This window comes from Castor canadensis, chromosome 5, assembly GCF_047511655.1.
Source record: "Castor canadensis chromosome 5, mCasCan1.hap1v2, whole genome shotgun sequence".
NCBI classification, from domain to species: Eukaryota; Metazoa; Chordata; class Mammalia; order Rodentia; family Castoridae; genus Castor; species Castor canadensis.
Window position 1 is genome coordinate 4,639,124 of NC_133390.1, and position 25,130 is coordinate 4,664,253.

The window sequence follows — 25,130 nt, forward strand, 5'->3', positions numbered from 1 at the left end:
TTCAGGACACCCGCTCCCGTCTGCGGAAGAATTACTGGAATGCCACTCTGTTGCTGTCTTCCAGAAAAGACTGATATAAAGATGTGTGAGTGTGTGAGGTCAGTATCTGCCCCATGTGTGGCAGCCCGCAGTGAGCACCGATGTCCAACTCCAGGATCTATGCTCTTGGCGTCTACACCTGGTGTGAGGACGAAGGCTGGCCTGTTTTCAGAGGAGTCAGATGATACACATGTTTTTGAGAGCAACCAGTCCTCTCCTTCCTCAGCTTGCTGCCATCAGAGGAAGGCAAGTGAAAGCGTTTCACTGGAGTCCTGTACAGAATGTGCTCCCGAGCCCATTAGCAGCAATGACAGGCCCCAGTGATGCCGGTAAGACCTCCAACATTGAGGTTGACCAAGACCACACTCTAATTACAAGACTCATGATTTGTGAGTACACGTACTCACAATGTGTACAATGTTCATTTTCTCGGTGATGGATTATTGCACTCGGTACTGGAGTTTGAACTCAGGGCCTACACCTTGAGCCAGTCCACCAGCCCTTTTTTTTTGTGATGCATTTTTTGGAATAGGGTCTCATGAACTGTTTGCCTGGGCTGGCTTCAAACTGTGATCCTCCTGATCTCTGCCTCCTGAGAAGCTAGGATTACAGGTGTGAGCCACCAGCACCCGGCTGCACTCTTCTTTGTTACTCCATCCCTCACTTACCAATCATTAGATCACTCATTCATTCCTCCATCCATCAACTCAGTAAACATTTGAGAGGCTGCTTTGTATCAGGCACAGGTCTAGACTTTTAATATGCCAAATTAAACACAGACATGGTCTTTGCCCTTCAAGTACCGTATCTTCTGGGATAAATTTGCTTGAATAGAATTGCAAGCTATATTTTAATTTGAGTTTGATTATTAAATAACAGGACTTTAGTGTTGAAAAGGGCCTCAAATACTATCTTGTCCTTTGCAGTTTTAGCCCAAAGACAAGTAACTTTGCATAGTCAGACTGTGCAGAACACAGACTACTCTCTATAGTCCTGGAACTGTCACTGCTGCCAGGATCTCACCTGAGTCAGGTGCTAGCATTGACCTGAAGAGGGTCTGTAGCCTGATGGGGGCCTCAAGGTCAGTACTGGGCAGAGCATGGGGTAGGCAAGGACCCATGTGACCATGAGACTTGAAAATTGCTAAAGGTCGAGTTGAATAGCTTAGACTTGGGGGCAAGGCCGACAGCTCCATTTCTGTCTCTTCTTTAGGTGTGTGAAGTTGAGCAGGTTTCTGTACCTTCGTTCCTCACTTTCTAAATGGAGGATCTCCCCAAGATCCTGGGAGATGCTTCATGGACATGCCCTGAATGGTGACGATGCCACCACACCTGTCTATACCTCTTCAGAAGCCATTCATTTGGAAGTTATTTAATTCCACTTTCCTGATGTTGATCATTTTCAGAAATGCAAAAGCAAATTCCTATCTTTTCAGTCAAATGGAATCCCATTTCCAGGATCTTTAACCATTGCATACTATCATAAATATAAGATGTGTCTGCACCCGGTGTAATAGACTATTTTCGAAAATATAGTCACAGCACATATACACACGTGTACACATGTACACACACACGCACAGCCAAATCCATTTCCCTTCTTGGAAACTCAAACTTTACACTAACTTTATGAGATGTCCTAGAAATTGCAAATTAATGAAAAAGAGTGCTACAATTTGTTGGGCAAGAAACAAACCTGAGGACTGGCTTCACAGCTGTAAAATCTCTCAGATGGACTCGGTGCTTTGCACAAAGCTCTATGTTGTCATCTTGGAAGTGTTCACCATTTTCTAACAAGGGGACACCCATATTCACTTTGCACTGGGTCCCATATATAAGTTCTGAAGTGCTTCTTGATGTCCCTTGTCATATCCTACAGAGCTGGCATTCTGCCAACCACAGTCTTCTGGTGAGATCCCCAGGCCTGTGTCTTATCATTTGGGTTAATAAGAGACAGACTCAGAGAAGAACTTGGGATTTGTCTCCATTGTCAAAATGGGGCCTAAATTCCTTATCTAAACACCTGTGCTCACACCAATGGATGTCAACATAGACCAGGTCAACTGAGGACCAGAGGATAGAATTCAACTCAGCCTCGTTTTGAGAACCAGAGTCCAGGTTTTTCCTCTCAATCAACAGAAACCAGAAAATAGGATTTAAGGGTTAGAGGTTAGCCCTAAGTGTTGGTGGGTAATGCATCTATGGATTCAACAAACTTCAAATCCAAATTATTTGGAAAAATTTGCATCTGTACTCAAAATGTACAGAATTTGGGGTCATTATTCCCTAATCAAAACAGTATAACAACTATCTGCATAGCATTATATTGTGTTAGGTGTTATCTGTAATCTAGAGATGGTTTTAAGTGTATGGGAAGATGTGCACAAGTTTTATGCAAATGCTATGCTAATTTATTCAGGAGACTTGAGTGTCTGTGGATTTTGGTATCTGCACAGGCTCCTGAAACCAATGTCCTGTGGCTACCGATGGATGACTGTAATGTGCGTAAGCAAAGAATTACAAGGGGGAATTTCCCCAGGTTAATCTTTATGTAAATTCCTGAGTTAAAGGTCTATTTTTAGATGGAGAAATTTGTATAATTGATACAAAGATGGTTTGAATTGGCATAAAAGTGCATCAAAAAATTCTGCACTATTGGCAGAGGGCTAGACACAGTGATCAGTGGAACAGAATTTATCACCCAAAAAAAACCCCACACAAATATGCCCGATTGAATTTTGATATAGTTTCAAAAGCAATTCAAAGGAGGAAAGATAGTCTTATTTTCAACACATGGTAAAGGAGCAATTGGATAACTGTAAACCATACGATTGGACCTTGACCTGAGTTTTATTTCTCATGGAAAAATGAACTCAGAACACATCACAGACTTACATGTAAAATGCAGAACTGTAATTATTGATTTGTTTAATGCATTAGCCCAAATAAGTCCAGAACGGTAGAATCTGAAAGGCTGAAAAGACATTGCTAGTCACTGGGCAGCCCCAGCTCCTGGGGTTGCGTGGGGGCTGGAGTGGGCAGGGCCTGCAGCTCATAGGTTCCTCCTTAAGTCAAGCTGATTCCACTGGGCAGCTGACAACCTAAGGGCCAGAGAGTGGCAATTCTGAAGTGATCTCAGCCCTTCTCCCGCCGACTGAATACATGTCATCTGTGCTTGGACACTGAGCCATCACTGATCCATGCCATTACTGGAAACTTTCTAGAACATTGTGGGGTTGCAATCTGTCTGTAAATCCAGGTCCTGCTAGGCTCTGTCTATACATGAGCACAGCCATGGACGCTTCTCAGAGTTAGAAGTCACCTGGCCACTGAGGGCTAAGCAGGTCACAGGTCTTGGAGATACAGGTAATGGGGTGCTTTATCTAGATCTCGATGTCATATCTAGTCAGGTATTTCTTGTGATTTCTGGTGAGCTGCTGATAATCAATATAAAATTATTAATAATAAGTAATTATGCAAATTCAAAAATCCTTTCACTTCTTCATATGCCAGGCAGAGCAGAATTGCTTTCTGTAATTATAATCGAGGGGAGGCACATTATTTTGTTTAATTACTTCCACTTGATGGCCTGATTAGGAAAATTACTCACTTTGTTTTCCCTGCATAATGAGCCAGCACAAGGGACAATTACTGCCGTCTGAGTCCCAACCGCCTGGCCGAGCAAACAGTTGATTTCCAGCCTAAATTCAAATAATCTGTCTTTGGGTCCGGGCAGTGGTGCATGCCTGTAATTCCAGTTACTGAAGAGGCTGAAGCAGGAAGAGCACAGCCTGAGGCTGGCCCCGTGGGGCACAAGCAGGACACCTTGTCTAAAAAAGAACCTGAAAAGCAAAAGGACTAGAGAAAGCGTGGCTCAAGTGGTAGAGCTCTTGGTTAACAAGCTTGAGGGCCTGAGTTCAATCCCAGTACTGCCCCAAATCTAAAAAGTCTGTCTTTGAAAAGATAGGTATTTTGTTTAAGTCCAAGAGCCTGCGGAGTTGGTGTGGTGTTTGCACTTGCTGAGGCCATGTCTTCAGTGTCCAGTGGTGGGTGTGTTGATACCGTGTCTTCTGCTGAGGGTGTTCGTTCCCACATGCCCTGTCACGCTAGCTCAATGGGGTCACCCCTTCTCGTGAGTTTTAATGAGGATGGCCACAAAGGTATCCTGTGCTGGTGGCTGTGTGTGGCACTATTGTCTGAAAACACGCGTGGCTTCTGCATGGTTGCGTGTGTGAACACTGTTAAGAAGAGTGAGGTGAGAAGTTTGAAATGGCCTGAGTTGACTGGTTTAGTGGTCAGGACAGGTGGCCCACGCTAGGCTGGAGAGAAGCACAGAGGACATCTCCACATCCCCTGAAAGTTGGTGCATTCCGGTTGAGTCCCGTGGCTTTGGACACAGTTCACCTTGGGTGACAACATCTACCTCAGGTGACATTGTCCAGTCTTTGGGTCACCATTTCCCTAGCCTGGTGGAAAGGTAGGGAAGACAAATCCTGTCTCTGCCACCAGCTGGCCCCGTGAATGCTCCCAGCCTGCTCCCAGCATTGGTTTTCCTTCACTGATGGCTGGGTTGGGAGAAAAGATTTTCCAAGGAGACTGGAGTCCTGTGCAGGAGCTGAGGCTGGGGACTGTGAGCAGCAGGAGCCGACAGGACAGACAGACAGACTCCAGGCTGTCCACGGTCCACAGTCACTCATTTCATTTTCTTAAAAATTTTATGGCACTACTGGAGTTTGAACTCAGGGCCTGCACTAGCTAGGCAAGTGCTCTACCACTTAAGCTGCATCCCCAGACCTTTATTTCTTTGGTTATTTTTTTCAGCAGGGTCTCCCATTTTTGCCCAGTGCCAGTTTGAACCATAACCCTCCTACCTGTGTCTCCCATGTAGTTGGGATGACAGGGGTATGCCACCACTGCCAGCTTGCTGGTTGAAATGGGGTCTCACTTACTTTTTACCTAGGCTGGCCTCAAACCATGATTCTCCTAATCTCCATCTCCCAAGTAGCCAGAATTACAGATGTGAGGCACTGTGCCCAGCCTTCTTTATTTTTGATGGATGCGTTCCTGCTGGAGAAATGTAACTGAGTTTTGTTGTCCCTATCAATTGCTGATAACCTGTAACAAACTAGAAGCATGTAACAATTCTAGAAGAAATGCTTCCTTTTGGGCCAGGCGTAGTAGGACACTCTTGTAATCCCAGCACTTAGGGGCAGGAGGATCCTGAGTTTGAAGCCAGCTTAGGATAGTGGGAGGCTGTTACATATACAAAAATTCTTCTTTTCACAACCAGGAAAGAACAAACTGGAGGGGTGATGTGTCATCCTGTTTAAGTGAGCGGGCTTCAGGCTCAGTTGGCCTTGGTGCAAACCCCATCTCAGCAGCCCAGGAACCTGCACAAGTGGCTGAACCCTCTGGGCCTCAGTTTCCTCTTCTGCATAACAAATATTACCACATCTGGGCCTTGAGTTGCTTTGAGGTTTAAGAGAATGCCGTGTGGCAAAACAGAGAGCACCATTACTTTTTCCTTTACTCACACTCGTAGCTCATTGGCTGGCTTCGTTGTTTGAAACGACGTTCTCCATTAGGTAAAGTGAATTGCTTTGCCCTAGGTCGTAGACCTCCTCAAAGATTTCCACACCCTGAATTCTCGGAACCCACAAGTGTTGCCTTTCGTAGCAAAAGAGGGTTGGAAGGTGTGGTTCAGCTACGGACTTGAGATGGGGAGGTTATCAACCATTACCGAGGGAGACCTGCGAGCAACCATGAGGTCCTTCTAGGAGGGAACCCAGAGCAGCAGCAGGGAGATAGACGGTGGTGTGAGGAAGGAGGCAAAGGGGGTACATTTCAAAATTTTAGCTTGTCTTCCATGTTGTCCCCCAAAATGTGCATGCATACACATGTATATGTGCTCAGTGTATCCATACACATGTATACACATACATAACACATTCATACATGTGTGTCATACCTGATCGTGTATGCATATATGTGTGCTTATTTCCTGAAGAAGCATTAGGAATTATAAGATTTGAAGTAAGTATATGCTTTAGAATTTAGTAAAATAGACATAAATGACACAATTTGATTTTAAGTTTATGGGGCAAAAAGACTTTTAATCTCAGCTGGGCCAGGGAGACAAACTGGCAATCAGACAAAACTTTGCTTTAAGTTCATGGAACTTAAGGTCCTATTCAGACTTTAGGTTTTATGACATGCTGTTCCATTGCAAACAAAACTCAGGTCTGAAAATTTTTGCAAGTGGTCATTTGCAAATGGAACTTAAGCCATTTGTTATGGATTTAGGGAGGCAGTAGAGTGGACTTCAAAGACACAAACTCTGGCCCCTTGGTTTGGGTTCCCATCTCAGGGCTGACACCTGTGGCACAGGGTCACTGAAGCCCTGTGTCCCATCCGTCCCTGCCAGGCTGCTGAGAGAACACAAGAGTCCCTGAAGAACTAGTGCCTGCCTCACCACGTGCAGTGCTTGGTGCTCAGTGCTTGGTGCCTGCTGGCTCTGTTAACATCCCCAGGACTCGTGGCCTGGGTGAGTTATCTGAGGGACAGTTGCCAGCTTTTCCTACTCTGGGCCCTGTTTGGACTGGCCAGGTACAGAAGATAATAACTATGGTGTTAACTTTATGACACTCACATTCACTGAAGTACCCCTAGCCTCATTCCGTCACCGCCACACAGCAGTATGACACCATTGCTAAAGCCCTAGCTAACATGTTCTGAGAACAGACCTGTAATCTTTAATGCAAAGTACCTTGCATGTGTTTCCTGTGATTGCATGATAAATTCCATCGTCCCCTAGTATCTGAGGGCATTGGTTCCAGGACCCCCTACAGATACCAGACTCCGTGGGTGCTCATGTCCCTCACACACAATGCATGACATTTGCACACAACCTGGGCATGACCTCCTGTGTCCTTGGAGCCATTGCTGGATGACTTACATCCCCAGTACCTAGGAAATGCCGCATGAAGAGCCACCAGTCTGTCTTGTTCAGGAAACAATGGAAGGAAAACCCTCTGCATGTTCAGAACACACATTTGTTAATATTTCTGATCCTTTTCTGGTGGAATCCACAGATTCAGAGCATGCAGGTGAGCGTGCAAGCAGCTCACCATACATTAAAACAGACATTTATTCATCCATGGTTTTGGAGGCTGTAGCTACAGCATGAAAGACTCATCAGGCCACATCATCCCAAGAGCTCCAGAGTGGGCTCCTTCTGTGCCTTTGCTGCTCCTAGTGCTGTCCCTGACGTCCCATGGAGGTCGGTGCCTCACTCCTGCACCTGGCCATGGACTCCACAGGTGTTCACAGAACTTTCCCTCCTGTGCTTCTGTCTCTGTCTCCAAATTTCTCCTCCTTGTAAGTCACATTGGATTAGCACTCCAGTGACCTCACTTAAATTTGATTATTAATATAGGGAGCTCAGCTCCAAATAAAGTCACAGTTTGGGGTCCTTGGGTTGAGGGTTCTCCCATGAACTTTGGGAGGACACAATTCAACCCATAAATAAAAAACTAATCTATTTTAAAAGCTACATCATGCTTCTAAAGTATCTGCCAGTTATTCATGTAAACAAAATTTAAAAATGGAAACATTTTATTTTTGTCTTCATGTTTTGGGAAGTAAATCATTGGGTTTTATAGCTTACTTACTAAAGTAGAACAATTGACATTTGCTACTTACGAAGATAGAGGACATGGGGAAGGAATGAAAGAAGGGATTTTTATCTGCAATATTTTTCGCAGTTTTTATCCAGCACCCTCCTCCCTCCTCTTCCCCTCCCTTCACCCTCCCCCCAGCAGCCTCTACCCTCAGGTCTCTGCCAGCTGAGACTGACAGGCAGGATATTTATAAAATACCATCGTTAATCTCATTTCATCTCTAATTATGGCTCAGTGGAGGTCTTCCTATCACACCTGCATCTTTTTAATGTGATCATGCAGGAAACTGGGTGACAGCTGAATCTGTAATGGCCTGGGCCCATGGTCCATGTGCCCCCACCCCCAACGGATCTCTGCTCCTCAACGTCCTTATTTGAGACATGACTACCAGGGAACCTTCTTCAAAAATTGGAACATGTCTGAGGACCTTTGCTTGTACAAATGTATGAAATGGAGAAACCTATGTACAATTGTTTACAAGGTAGACTGAAGCACAGTATATTTTTTAAAGAGTGTATTTAAGCAAATAATGACTCATGAAGCTGGTAGCAACAAGCCAGCAGTGGCTTGGAAACTGCCTGGAGGAAGCGCCACGGGGCCGGCCAGGCTTGTGCAGGACACACCCAGAAGCAGAGGGAAGGCAAGATGGGTCCTCTTGCTGCCGGACCATCCCACTGCCAAGCCTCTGCTCTTGTAAGTTTGTTGGCTGCTTCTGGTTGGCTGAGCTTCAGTTCTGTCTTTTTAGTGTAGGCATTTATCAGAAGTTGCTTAAGTCAACTTTTGCTTGTGTCTGCAAACCAAGCAAAGTGAAGGTCACTTATGGGGTCATGGTTTCATTTGTTCTTTTGCTCCTCAGGGTTTCTTAGGCCTGGCCTCCATTTAATTTCCTTTAACTCTGTTTACATGTATGTCCTCAATGCCTTCTCTCTGTGTCTCTCAACTTGAGGACAATGAGTCAGTTAAAAATCAGTAGTTGTGTTGCTAAGGAAGACCCATATCCAACATTTCTGTGCCAAATGTTCACCAGTGGAGTCAAAATTGGAGGCAGAGCAGGTCGCACTTCCTGCACGATGCTCCCAGCTTCTACATGTGCCACTGCTTGGCAGAGGCAGAAAAGGGTAAATAAATTAGTCATGCGACACCTTCTCTGCCCTCTGGTTCCTGCCTCGTTAGTGTCTAAGGTTACAGAGAAAAGAAACAGAAGTCTAGGGTTGCCAGGGAGACATCTGAGCCTGTCAACGCCTCCTGCACTACCAGTGACAGATGGTACTTATTACATCGGGACTAATTTCATCAGATTCCACTCACATAAAGATACTTAACCTTCACTGATAAAACTGTGTCGCGATAATTACTTAGTGAAAGACCTGATTAGGCAACAGTAGTCTATGGCTACAGACACACATTTTTATGAGGTTTATACCACATTGATGGCACATTTGGAAGTCTGATTTTTCTCCAAGGCCTCTACCTATTGAAAAAACCTGTAGCAAGGAGTGCTTGATTTTGAGGCTGTCTTATTTGGAAGAAAGAAAACCAACAATGTGATTTCCATAAGTTATCAAAAATCCTAAACACAACATACAAACTTTTAAAAACTAGATTTACATACAAACTTTTAAAGTAAGGTTTTCTATCCATGTATACAAGCTCAAAATATCTCATTGACATGCATTCAATATATTGAAATATGATAAGATAAATTTTATACTGTTGGGTTCTGTGCCATTTCAACCAAGACTAGAAAGGCATTGCACTTTGAATGACAGCCCTATCGAATTGTTAAGGTCTGCCTGGAATGCAGAGCTGAGAAGTATTCTGGGGTCCTGTGTTTCTCCTATTTTCTTTGCTATAGCAGAGGACCTGAGACTGGATACATTATGAAGAAAAGAGGTTTGGGACCTTTCTTCTTTTTAAGTTCATAGTTTTGGAGGCTGAAAATCCAAGACCTGCATTAATCCCTCCTGAGTTTGATGTGCCTCCAGTGACCTAATTACCTCCCACTAGGAGTCTCCTCTTAAAGGTTCCAGCATGTCACACATCACCACTCTGGGGACCAATCTGCTTTAACATGAACCCACGGAGGGGTACACTCAAGCCATATCCAAACTGTAACAGGTCCTTTCTGGGCTCCCGAGAAAGGAGTATGGTAATTGGTAATGTCTGCCCTGACTGTATGGCACTTGTCAAGTGGAATCCATAGTTGTCAAGGTCGCTTGTCAGTGGAATCCATAGTTGCCTTCCCTGGTCTGAGTTTATGGGCAGAGAAGGCTGGCCCCGGTATGCACGGAGCTCTTGTTGTGCTTGCTCAGTCTTCTTTGTTTATTTTATTTTATTTTTATTGTTTTATTCATATGTGCATACAAGGCTTGGTTCATTTCTCCCCCCTGCCCCCACCCCCTCCCTTACCACCCACTCCGCCCCCTCCCTCTCCCCTCCACCCCCTTGATACCCAGCAGAAACTATTTTTCCCTTATTTCTAATTTTGTTGAAGAGAGAGTATAAGCAATAATAGGAAGGAACAAGGGTTTTTGCTGGTTGAGATAAGGAGAGCTATACAGGGAGTTGACTCACATTAATTTCCTGTGCATGTGTGTTACCTTCTAGGTTAATTCTTTTTGATCTAAACTTTTCGCTCAGAGTCTTCTTATCCACAGTCTTCTTAGGCTGGACACCACGGCCCATAGGATAGGATATATTCAAGGGGGAAGGGAGCAGTGCTCCGGGCCTATCCTCTACCACTTGGGAAAAGTTCCCTTCCCACAGAGCTGTTTGTCTCAACAGTCATGGGCAGAGTCCTGGGGGCATTCATCTTTGAAATCCTACTTTTCACTTTTCTTCTCCACTTCTGTTCTGATTTCTTGGGTGTTAATTCTGCTAAAGTAGTGATGGCAAACAGTGTAAGCTTATTGCTTCTGACACCCTGCCATACAACTCAGAGAGTGCCAAGCAGTGGGGAAGCCCCAGGGCAGGGTTTGTTTCCATAGTTCCCGCCAGTCCCACACTGTTGAGGCCTCTGTGAGAGGTTTGTAAATGCACATTGACCTAGCCCAGTGCATAATTCTGCATAAGAGAAGGGCACACAAGCACACCTGAGGGTTGCAGAAGGAACACAGCCTCTACACACTGAGCAAACTGGGTTCACCTGGCCAGTTACTGAGCTTACTGAAGGCCAGTCTTGCCTTTGATAAGAGGCGACAGGTGTTACACACCTGGTTTCTCCCTCTATCTCACCAGTGTGCGCACCTTCTAACATCAGGGGCGAGGTCAGGCCGGGTGAGGGATGGTGGACAGAGTGTGATGACAGGCCTGTGCATGGCAGTGGTGACTCCCTCTTCTCCTTGCTTCCCAAGGTCTTCAATGAGCACAGTTTTCTCTGTTTCTCCACTGCTCCAGCAATTGTCAGTTGACGCTTTATGTGAACAATTAGTGAGAAGGCGACACTTTTAACACTGTGCTGGAGGGTCAAGCTCTCCTCATTACCCTTCTGTATCAGTCTGCCAGGGCTGTGGCAGTGAACACACACCAAGATGCCTAAGTGACAGAAATGCCTTGTCTCGTGGTTCTGGTGACAAGGTCATCAACAATGTTGGGTCCTTCTAAGGCCTCAGGGAGCCTGGTCCATGCCTCTCTCCCAAACTCTGGTGGTCCCTGGTGATCCCTGACTCACAGAAACATGGCTCCATCTCTGCCTTCGTTTCCACATGGTGTTTTCTGCATTTCTCTATGTCCAAAGTCCCCTTCTTATCCATTTGTTTTCTTTCTTTATTTTATTTTACTCTTTTGGTGGGCTGGGGTTTGAACTCAGGGCTTTGCGCTTGCAAAGCAGGCTCTCTACAAAATCCCCTTTTTAGAAAGACACCAGTTATGTTGGATTAGGGCCCTGCCTGCCTGAGGACCTTAAGTAATGACAGCTGCAAGGACACTCTTCCCAAATATGATGCCATTCTGAGTACTGAGGGCTGGTATGTGAACATATAATTTGGAGGGGGGAGACACTCAGCCTATAACAAAGTCAGGATTTCTGTAGCCCAGGTGCAGCTCTCCGTCCTACCCCTCCTGCTTCTGAGCCTGCTGTTCACGCCATGAACTCCAACTGCATGATTTCAGCTCTCCTCAGGATTTCAGTTCCTTCCTCCTTTTTTAAATAGCTGACTTTCTTGATTATAAATGTCATACATTCTCATTTTAGGAAAATGAAAATTTGCAGTGGATAAGCAGGAAACAAAATCACAGAACCCAAGTAACAAATCATCTGGTTCTTTTTAGATATTTGCATACTTATAGACTCATTTAAAAATGAGAATCGAACTTCCTTATGCATAATTTCTTACCCAGCTTATTTTGCCAATAGCTGTGTTGTGATTATTTCATCAAATTATTCAAAAGTTTTGAAAATATGAGTTTTTTGAGGTACAAAGTAATTACAACTGGCCTTTTGTTACCCTGTTTTACATTCTATTTTCATTTCATTGATAAGTCCTTTTTATTAACTTTTTCTATAGGACTGTATTTCCTTAAAAAGTTTTCTCTAAAGATTTAAAAGTAAATATTTACCCTCCCAATGATTACTCAAATTTCATATATACATACACAAACATAGTTTTCTAGTTCTAAAAGCCAAGAGTTTTTAAAAAGTGTCTCTACATATTTCTTGGGTAGAAGGTAAATAATTCAGCATGATTTCAGTTTTGTTGCATGGAGCCTTCTGGAGCCCTTTGATTTGCAAAATAGCTAGGTACAGAAGAACTTCTTGGATTATGAAATTAAGCAACATATTCTGTACAAAATATTCACTAAAGAATGATTCCTAGATGTTGTATACATTTTCCTCTCTCTCCTTTCTAAAGTAAGTATCTGAGAGTATAGCACCCACTAGAGAGTACTGTAGTACATACGTACACATAATCACTTATGAAAATCACAATTTTTCAATATAACATCTTTATTATTTTATTTTACCAATTTTTGTAACTCAATGGACCATATTTTCAAACCCCACAATTTTCTTTGCAAATTTTCTTTGATTTTTTTTTCCCCACAAATTGCTGATAGAGCCTACAAAACATACTTTTCAGTTCGATCTTATGTTGTTTTGAAACAGAATGCCTGGGTTTTGGCCCTGTGTCCATCCTGTGCTTGCTTCTCTTGGTGAAGCAAAACCACGAATGCAAAGGATGACCAGAGGGATGGCCACATGGTTTATAAGGCGAATTCAGCCAGCATTGATTAAACACAAAGGCCATACCAGACTCCCAAGGGTGTCACTAAAATAATTACAAGGCTTTCCCCTCTTTGTCGATCATACGTGTGCAAACAAATGAAGACCTAAGCTTGGACTGAATGGGAAAGGTTGAGAGATTGGTAAAGACAGGGAGACCAGGAAGTTCAGAGGTGGAAGAAACCCGTGTGGGCTGGGTTGTGAGGAAGGCAGCACAGAAGTAGAGAAGTGAGCAGGAGCAAGCCTCCAAGGGAGGTAGGAATTGAAGAGGCAAATAAAATATCCACACTCAAGGAAAAGAGAACCATCCAAAATCCAACAAGGAAGGGCTCTCCTGATTATCTGTGAAATAGAGTGTGTAAGCTGTCTTACTGAAAAACATGTTTGCCCAGAAAGATTGACAGGGTGTAGATTGTAAATGACTTCTCCTGCTGACTTGAAGAAGTTTGAATATAATCCTCTGCACCAGTCTCAGCCCTTTTTCTGTTAAAAAAAAGAAAGGAATGAAAATCTGAGCTCTAGCTCACACATACATTATTAATAAAAACAGATTGGTATGACAATGATGCTTAATATGGTTGTGGTCTCTTAGGTGTGTGTGGGGGGGTGTACAGTTGTCCCTAGGTATCCAGGGGGCATTGGTTCCAGGACCCCCTCAGTACCAATCAAGTACCTTTCATGAAACTGAGTACTATTTCCTATTGTTTGAATCATCTGTAGTTTACTTGTAATACCTGATACAATGTAAGGACAATGTAACCAGTTGTTCTAACGTATTATCTAGGGAATAATGCCAAGGAAAAAAGACTCTCCATGTTCTGCACAGATGCAAATATTTTCCCTGAACATCTGGATGCATGGTTGGTTGAATCCATGAATGTGGAACCCAGGACAGGGACTCCCCACTCCATGGGAACTGTGTGGGGGAACAGTTTAGAGAGGGGAAGTGGCCTATAGAAATTGACAAGGCCTCCCAGTTGAGTCTCTCCTGGCCACCAGGGGTCTTGCCAGGGTTTGAGAGCTCTGTTGGAGGGATGGAGATAATTGGGCAGACAAGATATCAGGGGCCATTTGCAATGTCTCTGTCCAAGCCCAGGCTGGTTCTCTTGTCCTTCCATGGTTCTGGACTTCAGTTCCATGGTCCATCACCCTGTCCCTGCAAGCAGTCAGCTACATTGTGGCCTTTGTACATATTGGGTCTGTTTATTCATAGTTTTGCACGGTGATCATCCTGACCAGGGTGGCGCTCTGGTTTCTCCACCATTTACCCATTTCCTTTTCAAATATATCTGGAAGTTAGCAAGTTAGCTCTGTCTATAGTCCAAACATTCTAATGAGCAGTGGCACTGACACCTTTTGAGAATTTTGGTAAGGAAACCAAGGATGGCAAATTCTCTTTTAATATGCTGCTTGTCACATGGCTATTTTACAGTAGAACATGAGCAGGTAAAGCCCATCTGTCTATTCTTTTTTTATAACCAGTGTAAATTCATGGCTCCCTCATTCAATTATATAGTCCTAGGTTGGAAAGATCAGTCTCCTTTTTACAATAACCTTTAGTTTCAATATTAAATTAAGTTTTATCGAGTAACTAGCATGTGCAAAACATATTCTAACTAAGTTCTAGGTGTTTTCTCTTGGGTTGTTCCTTCATTTGCTTCCACTGAATCCCACCTTCTTTCTCTGGCCTTGACCCTAGATGGGTTTAAGGTAGATATCCCAAATCCTACTGCATGGACCTGGGTAGATTTGATGGAGGCTGACACCCCGTGCTCTCTGGTATGCATGAATCAAGCATCAGCCCTGCGTGTGCCTTCCTTCCTTTGAGCCGTGTCTTGATGACCCTCTTCAGCTTTTAAGTCTAGTGACTTACCTTGTGCTTTTTTTTTAGAGCACTTTGCAGTCCTTGGTAGGTTTTTGTTAGCTGGCATGTCACCTGTTCCAAATTTCCTCTGCAGTTTGATAATAAAAACCTGCGGTTTTCGAGGCATGGCTGCATAGCTCACTGAATTCTTATATTCAAACTGTAGATTGCAACCCATAGTCGGGCTATGAAATAAATGTAATATTTCAAGACCAGCATTAAACTAGAAAAAAATGAGAATAAATTATCAATCAGAGTACATCTGATGTAAAAAGTGTAACTTATTTGTGAACATCTGCATTTGTACAAGTAAGGTATGAAGAGTCTGGTTCTCAGTAACATTGTAATTTTAGCTCATTTAGGGGATGTGTAGTGGTATTGTGATTTTTATTTTTCATTTCTCTGATATAGATATTGAGCATCTAAAATATGATCAGAGGCCATTCTTATATATTCTTTAAGTGTCCGTTCAAATATACAGACATTTTTAATTGGGACATTTTTCTTCTTATAATTGAGTTCTATGAATTCTTTATATATTCTATACAAGTACTTTATCATAAATACACTTTGAAAATATTTTCCTTTAATCAGAAATAGGACTTTTTGTTTTCTTAATAGTGTTTTTGGAAAAGCAAATGTTTTAGTTGTGATTAAATTTATTTTATAAATACTTTCCTTTTATAGTTAAATTATTTTGTGTCCTAAAAAATGATCTTAGCTTCCTCCAAGGTCAATTAAATTTTCTTAGTGTTTTCTCCCAGAAATGTGATAGCTTCAGCTCTTGCATTGAGGTCTGTGATCTACTTCAAGATTCCATAGTTTGAAGCAGTAACTGATGTCCCCCTTGTCACATCATCTATATCTGAACTCTGTACAATTCTTTACCGTCTTTGTGTTTGCTTTTACGTCACAGCACAGTGTCCTGATCATGGACCTCTGTAATGAGCCTGGAAGTGGAGCAGTCATGTCTTCCCTTCAATGTTGCCTCACCTCTTCTGTCTCTTCTGCATTTCCTTATGTACTGTAGAGTTGGCTTTGTCAGTTGCCTGCTGAGATTATGATGGGGATTTTGATGAATCAGAGAGAAAATTTGGAAGCATTGATACTTATCTATACTGAGCTTTCCATTTTCTAAATTTATTTATTTGTATTATTGTTGTCCTGGGGGTACATTGTAACATTTACCAAAGTTCTTCCAATATATCAGAGTTGAATTCACCCCCTCCATCATTCTCCTTTGTCCCCCTTCCCCCATTCCTGGAGTAGTTTCAGCATTATTTTATCCCTCTATGTATTTAAGTCTGATCTTACTTCTCTCACTAACATTTTATAGATTTTTAGCCTATAGATTTTATACAGTTAAATTTTTTCTTTGTCCTATTATAAATGACCTTATTTTAAATGTTAAACTTCTGATTATTTGTTGCTAGTAAGCAGAAATACATTTTTGAGGTTTATTGGTTCTGTAACCTTGTTAAATTACTTGTTAGTTCCGATATTTTCTCTGGTAAATTGTGTAAGTTTTTATGTAGACAATAATGTCACCTATGAATAAAGATAGCTTTACTTCCTGCCCTCCAAACTGTGTGCATTTTATTTCTTTGTCTTACCTATTTCACTGGCTGGGGTCTCTAGTATGAGAGCTGTTGGAAGTGAGAACAGGCATCCAAGCCGTGCTCCTGATCTGAGTCAATACATTCAGTCTGAGTTCTTCATGGAAGAACTTGACCATGTCAAAGAAGTTCTTTTACTCCATATCGTTATTCAGTGTTAAATTTTGTCATGCTTTCTGTTTTTTATATATTGAGGTGATGTTATCATTTTCTTCTTTAGACCACATGGAATTTGGGGTCTTTGCAGAAGGCAGCCAAGGTAAAAGAGAAATGCCACAGATTTATTGGGGGAAATGTCCATTAATGACAAGGGGTCACGGGAGCAAGTGGAGTGAACCTTCAAACCAGAATGCAAGGCTGATGACTGTGAAAGGAGGGAGGGAGGACAGAAGACTCAATAGAAAAGTCACAGTCTGCAGAGCAAATGTGGGAAATTCTCTAATGGACAGTGGGGACCCCCAGGGTAGTCAAAGCTTGTGAGGTGCACCATACGTCTGGCAGAAAAAGACCACTCTTGTACCCACTTGACTCCATCATTCACTGGGAGCCCCCTGGGTACAGTGTGGTTTCACATTAATGCTGCAGTGAACCCAAGTGTGTCTGCTGGTGGCAGTCAGCTAACTACGTCACCCTTAACTGGTGCTCTTGGAGGGACAGCTGACAGCTATGCCTCCATGGTACCAGAGTCCATTGATCTATGAGTGACACTGAAGGGATAAATCTTACTTGGTTGTGTTCTATTAGTCTTTTCATAGATCACTGGATTCAATTTGGTAACATTTTCTTGAGGATTTCTTTTTTTTTTTAATTAATTATTTTTTTTATTATTCATATGTGCATACAATGCATGGGTCATTTCTCCCTCCTTCCCCCACCCCCTCCCTTACCACCCACCCCACCCCTTCCCTCTCCCCCCACCCCCTCAATACCCAGCAGAAACTATTTTGCCCTTATCTCTAATTTTGTTGTAGAGAGAGTATAAGCAATAATAGGAAGGAACAAGGGGTTTTGCTGGTTGAGATAAGGATAGCTATACAGGGCATTGACTCACATTGATTTCCTGTGCATGTGTGTTACCTTCTAGGTTAATTCTTTTTGATCTAACCTTTTCTCTAGTTCCTGGTCCCCTTTTCCTATTGGCCTCAGTTGCTTTTAAGGAATCTGCTTTAGTTTCTCTGCGTTAAGGGCAACAAATGCTAGCTAATTTTTTAGGTGTCTTACCTATCTTGAGGATTTCTTTTCTTCTTGTAATGTCATTAGTTCTGGAATGAGGAAGGCGGATTCTAGCCTTATAAGATTACTGCTTGTTTCCTTCTCTTCTGTTTACTGGAAGGTGTGGCGTAGAATTGTGTAATTCCTGTGTGAATGTGGAGGAATTCATTGGTGAAGCCATCTTTGGGACTTTACTGAAATAAATTTAACTATAAATTCCACTATGTCAGTAGTTACATGGCTATGCAGGCTGTCTATTTCCATTAGAATGAGGACTGGAAGTTTGTGCTTTTTGGGGGAACTGGCCCATTATCTGTAAGGTGTTGAATTTGTGGACAGACTTGGTCATATTTCTCCCTGTGGTCCTCCAAGGTCTGAGTTGGGAGTGGCAGCTCCTTCTTCATTGATGCGGATGACGATTTCTGTCTTTTCTCTTTTCTATGTCCTCAGGTTTCCTGTAATTTTATCGGTTTCATTGGATACCTATTTTGTGTCAGTGGTTTTAACAATTTTAGCTTTATGTTGGAAAGTGCCCATGTTTGTTATTTGGTTTATTTGTTTATTTATTTTTCCAGTGCTGGAGATTGAACCCAGGTCTAGGCAAGCCCTCTACCACTGAGCTACACCTCCAGTCCTTTTCTTTTTCATTTTTTTATGGGGTCTGTCTTGCAGCTACTCTTTCCTGGGCTGGCCTCAAATGCACAATCCTCCTGCCTCCCTCTCCTGAGTTGCTGGGATTAGAGGCATGCATTATTTTGGATTTTAATCCTTCTATGACTTTAGGGTTAAACTGCATTTCATTTATACTACATATAGTGGGGTATTGTTTTGTAAAAAATGAAGCAATTGCACTTCCTTATTTTATTGCCATACTAATCATACGAAATAAAGGGTTTCACTGTGACATTTTCATTCATGCTCATAATATACTGTGACCATATTACCCCTTCCTTTGCCCTTTCTGTTCCCTTCCTCCCCCTTTCTCCCCTTTCACTTTCAAGTACTCCCTGTCCCCAAATTCTGCATATGAGAGAAAATGTGATACTTGTCTGTGTGACAATGGCTTATCTCACTTACCTTGGTGTTGCCTCCTTATATAATCTGACAATATCTACCTTTTCATTGAAATATTTAGAGCATCTGTATTTAATGTGATCATCAGCATTGTTGGGTTTAAATCTACCAGGTGAGTTTGTTTGCTACTTTTTCTATTCTCTTGCTTACTTTGGATTGGATTAAGAGCATATCTAATTTTATTAATTGCATAAAATTTTTGTCTTCCTTCTTGGCTTGTTAGTTCTGCCTCTACTTACTCTTCTAGTCATCATTGTTGGTTTATGTGTTTTAAACATTTTCGCTAGAATTTACATATATATGTATATATGTAGTTAGCTTATTTAACATTGTACTTTGTCACATACGTTGTAAAACACTTGTAACAGTCTATTTTCATTTCTCTCCTAGACTTCTTACATTCTTGTTCTGTATCATATTTCTATATATGATTAAAAAAACACACCATAGTGTTATTTTTTAGATAATATTTTAAAGTTGTTTTAAAACTGATAATAAAAGGGTTTTCATCATGTACTTTCCATCTCTGGTGAGCTTCATGCATTTGTGCAAATTAGCACTTTGGTCTCATGTCCTTTTCTTCCTGCCAGAGAGACTCCCAGGATATTTTCATAGTGTGGGTTTAGTGGCAATGAATTTGTTTTTAACTATTGCTAATTTTTGTAAGTCTTTATTTCATCTTTTTTTTCTGGGAATTTTTTGATAGTACTGGGGTTTGAACTCATAGCCTTGAATTTGCGATTCAGGTGCTCTGCCACTTAAGCCATACCCCAATCCCTTTTGCTTTGGTTATTTTTCAAATAGGGTTTCATGCTAATGCCCAGATCCGCCTGGACCATGGTTCTCCAATTTATGTTCCCCACATGGCAAGGATGACAGGTGTGTGCCACCACACCTAGCTTTTATTGGTTAAGATGAGGTCTCATGAACTTTTTGCCCAGTCTGGCCTCCAACTGTGATCCTCCCAACCTCTGCCTCCCCACTAGCTAGGGTTACAGGACTGGGCCACTACACCTGGCTCTTTTCTGGGAATTCTTTAGTGGGTAGAGAATTCTACATTCACAGATTGTCCCACTGACTCTGGGTTTCGTGGTGAAGTTGATGTCTTTCTGACATTCATTGGCCAGGAGTATTAACTCTCGATCTTCTGAACATCTTGTCTCTATCACTGGCTATCAGCAATTTTACCATGGTGTGCCTTAGTGGTGTTTCTCTCCTTGGCTTAAAATTCATTGTCCTTCCTACATATGCAGATTTATATAGTTTGATCAAATCTGGAAAGGTTTCTTTTTGCACTTCCTTTGCATATGGTTTTCTTCAAATTCTGCCCCACCTCTCCATCTTCTGGATCTCTAGTTGCTCATGTCTGTATGACTTGATATCTCAGCTGTTTGATGCTGCATTTTTGCTTTGCTTTATTTTCTATCTAGAATCCATTTTGGAGTTTTGATTTCACCTTTTCAGATTCTACACATCTGTGAAATCATGCAGTCTGCATCTTTCTTTGCCTGACTTATTTCACATTAACATAATGTCCTCCAAGTTTATCCATGTTGTCACAAATACAGGATTTCCTTCTTTTCAAAGGCTGATGGCATTCCCTGTGTGCATGCTCAGTTTCTTATTCCATTCTTCTGCCAGAGGGAGCTGGTTCTTTCTGTATCTTGCTACTGTGACTAATGCTGCAATGGACATGGTAGAGCCGGTGTCTGTTCAGAATGGTGATCTCACTGCCTTCGGATGCATGCTGAAGGAACAGGGTTTCATTGTTGGAGGATCTCCATTAGGTACTCATTTGCATTGCAGGCAATAGTACACAGGGGTTACTTTTTTTCTGTTTATTCACCAATACTTTTTATCTTACATCTTTTTGCTTTTTAGTTTTTTTCATTTTTATTAGCATACATTCATTGTACAGAGGGATTTGTTGTGACACTTCTGAATAGCCTTACATTGAACCACATACACTTTTATTTCCAGAAAAAGATCACCCTTTCAAAGAAGTAGGGAGCCTACCTGTCCCTGTGGGGAAAAGCTCAAAATAGAATTTTGCTAAGTGGTCGGGTTACTCCTCTGTTTATAGTCACCCCTCTGTGTGTGGTCACCCTTCTGCCTATGGTCACCCCTCTATGTATGGTCACCCCTCTATGTATGGTCACCCCTCTGTCTATGGTCACCCCTCTGTGGTCACTCCTCTGTCTATGGTCACCTTTCTGTCTATGGTCACCTTTCTGTCTGTGGTCACTCCTCCATCTACAGTCACTCATCTATCTGGTCACTCTTCTGGCTATGGTCACCCCTCTGTCTATGGCAGAAAATAGGAGCAGGGAAATAGACTGGAAGCTTCGGACTCTGGAGTTTCTCCAGTTGTTGAGTACCACAGACCCTCATGGAGCCATCACTGAGAAAGAAGATGAGAGCCACAGCCATCATAACAGGTGTCAGGTGATGACTCTTTGCGGTTTAAATTTGCATTTCCCTACAATTAGTGATGTTGGGCATTTTATCATCCACCTGTTGGCCATTTACAAGTCTTCTTTTAGAAATTCCTCTTCAGATCCTTTGCCCATTTTAATAGAGTTATTTGCTTCTTATTATTGAGTACTTTGAATCCACTATATATTTTGAATGTTAACTGCCACCACTCCCAATCTGGTGTATGATTTGAAAATCTGTTCTACAGTTCTAGAAGTTGTTTCTTTACTTTGTTGATTGCTTCCTTTGTTGTGCAGAAGCTTTTAACTTGATGTGATCCTTTTGTCTGTCTCTGCTTTTGTTGCCTGTGCTTTTGAGGTCATCTCCAAAAAATTCTTTGCCAGATCAATGCCACTTCTAACAGGGACTGCTTTTAATGTATGTCACCAATGCCTATCCCAAGATCATGCTAGTGACTGTAATTCTAGGTCTTGCTGGAAAAGGCAGCTTTTAAGTCTAAACATAACTGAGATATACACAATGTCTGAGTGCTGGGGCAGTAGGATAGCTGGTCTGATCCCACTTCAGTGAGAATAGAGTCCTGTTAGGTTTTGCCAGAGTGTAGTTGTGCTCAGCAATCTTAGAATATCAGCATCACCCATTAGGGAAGCATTCTGTTACCTGACTGTCTCACTAAGTTCCCGGAAGCTGTGGGCTCTGCCCTGTTCACTGTCATATTTTTCCCACCCTTGCCTGGCTTCTGTTGTTCACTGAATGAAACTCAATAGCTCTGAAGAGGAAGATAGCCTTGAAACAGGGTTGTAAAACGTGGTAAACTGTCAATTAAAAGCTGTAACCTCGGACAGAGCCGTGAGGAATTGCCCATTAGAGCCATGCAAAAGTTTGGGACCAAGATGAAAGGCACCATGCAGAGATAAGCACCCATTCCTGCCTTCCTTTGTCTCCACTTGTAAATAAACTTTCCAAAGCAGGACTCCCCGGCTGTTCTTATCTAAACCTTAGGTCTCTAACCCACTACTAGCCCTACTTTATGGGAGAGCACATTCCCTGTAACCTGATACCCTGCACTGCCTTTTAAATATCCTGTGAATCCTTTGTTCGGGGCTCAGACACAGGTACACATCTGGGCCCGCTGGCCTAAAATTAAAATCTGAGTTCTCCACTCCTCCGAGTGTTGCTTGGTTTCTCCTCTGACTATATTGCCACAACAGCTCAACTTTAATAGTATGCATCACATGTGGAAGCAAATTCAACTCCTTGCTATAACCACACTGGATTATTTTCATACCCTACATCCTAGGTTCTCTGCGTCTGTTATTAAAGTGTATGTGAGTAGAAAGAGTTTGTTTTACAAAAGCAGCTAAGATTTTGTTCTGTTCCCCCATATGACATATTCCATCTCTGCGTGGGTGGAATATCGCTGCCCCTTCTAGGACTCAGAAGGTTCATGAGAGGTTGGATGCTTGCCTGGCTCTTCTTGACCCAGGTGACAGGCTGAATAGCATTATTCACTAATGTTATGCTGCCACGTTAAAAAAGGATGGCTTTGTATGGCTTGTGTCTACAGACTTCATAAATATCAGGAAAGAACATCCATCCGTGGAATCCAACTGGAAAGGAGTACAAAGTAAACCAGCTTGCAGGCTGAACAGATTTTCCAAGACCATGACAGCCATGAGGACCCACACCCTCCTCTGCCTATTGTTTTCTTCCAAACCCTACAGGGATCCTATTTGTTGACTGGAGTATAAGCAGTTCTAGAATGTTCTGGAGTGGAAGTCTAAAACTTTGTTTAGATATGTGTATTTGATTAAATTGAGTGCAATTCATAAAGAAGATTTCTAGAGACAAACAGCAGGAGCCTGGGAAATGTGTGCCTTCCTTCTGAAGGGACCTACACTGTGTTGAAGAAACGTGGAGTTTCCAAGGAAACCCTCTTAGCCTTGGGTCTTCTATTGTCAAGAGGCCCACAGGCACCAACTTTTTTTTTTAATTTCTTTTATTCAAATGTGCATACAATGTTTGGGTCATTTCTCCCTCCTTCCCTCCCACCCCTTCCCCCCTGCCCCTGCCCTTCCCCTCCCCGCCCCCTCCCTCTCCTCCCCACCCCCTGGCTACCAGGCAGAAACTATTTTGCCCTTATCTCTAATTTTGTTGAAGAGAGAGTATAAGCAATAATAGGAAGGACCAAAGGTTGTCAAGAGGCTGAGTCTTGACTCATCTGCAAAATTTTACTCTGATGTCACAAACTTCCTCTAAAATCCTTGATTGAACAGGTTGCTGACCTCCACTTTGTTCCCAGAATCTGAAAGATTATGATGACTTTGGTGTAGTTTGCTGTCTAAGCCTTTTCACTTTGTTTTCTGTTCCTGTGCATCTGTATAACACTTTGCAAATGTAGAAGGTAAATCCCTTTGACATTATCAAGCCCTCAGTGTGACAGCTATTAAATGATGCTTCATGAAATTTCAGACAAGACACATGTAAGATGTAGGTCTGAGACAAGAGAGAGTCGTATGAGAAACAGAACTTTTTCACTTGTGCTCCTAAGAGAATAAAAGTAGAGAATCTAAGTCACTTGGAGCACTGCTTACCAGACAGGTCAATAAATTGCAGATGGCATGATAAACTGTGATGATTGGTTGTTGTTAATGTTTTCACAACAGATATGTCTGAATTTATGTCATTTAAAAAATGTTTTATTAGTCAATTTTTCTGAACACATAAAACTTACTTGCTATATGTATTCAGAAAATGTTGATTAAAAAACCTCCAATAGTTGAGGTTATTTAAAAAGCACAATATCCTTATCAGCTGCTCAGGTCTAGCGCCTTCTTTTGCATCTTAGGCTCACGGCCTACCTTCACCATTGGTACCCTCACAAAGAGATCTGGGATTCTGGTGAGAGTCCGATGCATGCATGTGTGCAAGCACATGTGTATGTATATGTGTCCGTGTGCATGCATGTTGATGGAAAATTCCGTCACCTTACCACTGTATACAACAGAGTCATATGGGGCACAGATTGTGAAACTACACATCTGGTTTTTAAGGTATCAATTCCAGTGAGGACTTCAGTGAGCACTGTTGGTAATTTATTCTTTGGAAAATGGATTTACTGGCACACTTTTGAAATTTTTGATGTTTTGTTAATATCTGGACATATCTCCCCAATTTAGACTATGCTACTTCATTGATACATATTCCTTTTTGGGTGTTTAAAAAAGTCATTGGAAATGCATGCTGATGTTTTCATAGTGAGGTCCATTGCAGTCTGTTTGCATCATTGAGCAGCTTTGCTGAGTGCCGTGTGTCAGGTAGGGTGCCCAATGGGAAAGATTCAATGGTGGCTGGTCACAGAGGCACCTGCTTTCAGTGTCTAGTGAAGAGATGGACGAACAGGAAAAGGGGCCAAAGTGCAGAAGTGCTATGGGTTGAAGGGAAGGAAAAAGCCATAACCTCTGTTCCAAATTTCCTCAATGTAATACATTTTTCCTCTTCTTGTCTCTATCAAGTGATATGAAGAAATTATTTGTCAATTGCTACATTGCTCTGAGTTTCAGCAGCTCATTAAAAGTAAGCCTTTAAACATTTTGTTTTGAAAGACCAATTAAAAGAGTTACAGGCATGATAGTCCAAGCCTGTAATCCCAGCTACTCAGGAGGCAAAGGAAGGAGAATCAGAGTCCAAGGATAGCCTGGGCAAAAAGAGTAAGACTCTATCTGAAAAATACCTAAAGCAAAGAGGGCTAGTCTCTCTCAGGGGGTAAAGTGTTTGTCTAGCAAGTGCAAGGCCTTCAGTTCAAACCCATGACCAAGAACAACAACAAAAAGTTACTATAATGAAGACTGGTGTTTCTAAAATTCAAGTTCAAATGTATGGTAGAGCCAATTGAACTTTCGTCTCAAAAATTGTTATTAAATGCAAATGAACAAAGACAATACCAGTTTTGAGGTGAGGCCTGTGTTTTTTTATACTGTTTCCTACAGG

At 42.2% G+C, this 25,130-nt stretch overlaps 1 protein-coding gene across 5 annotated transcripts in view; it reads left to right on the forward strand.

Moving 5' to 3' along the window:
• Dscam (DS cell adhesion molecule) overlaps positions 1–25,130 on the forward strand; it is a 657,480-nt gene that overhangs the window by 319,904 nt on the left and 312,446 nt on the right. The window lies entirely within an intron of this gene.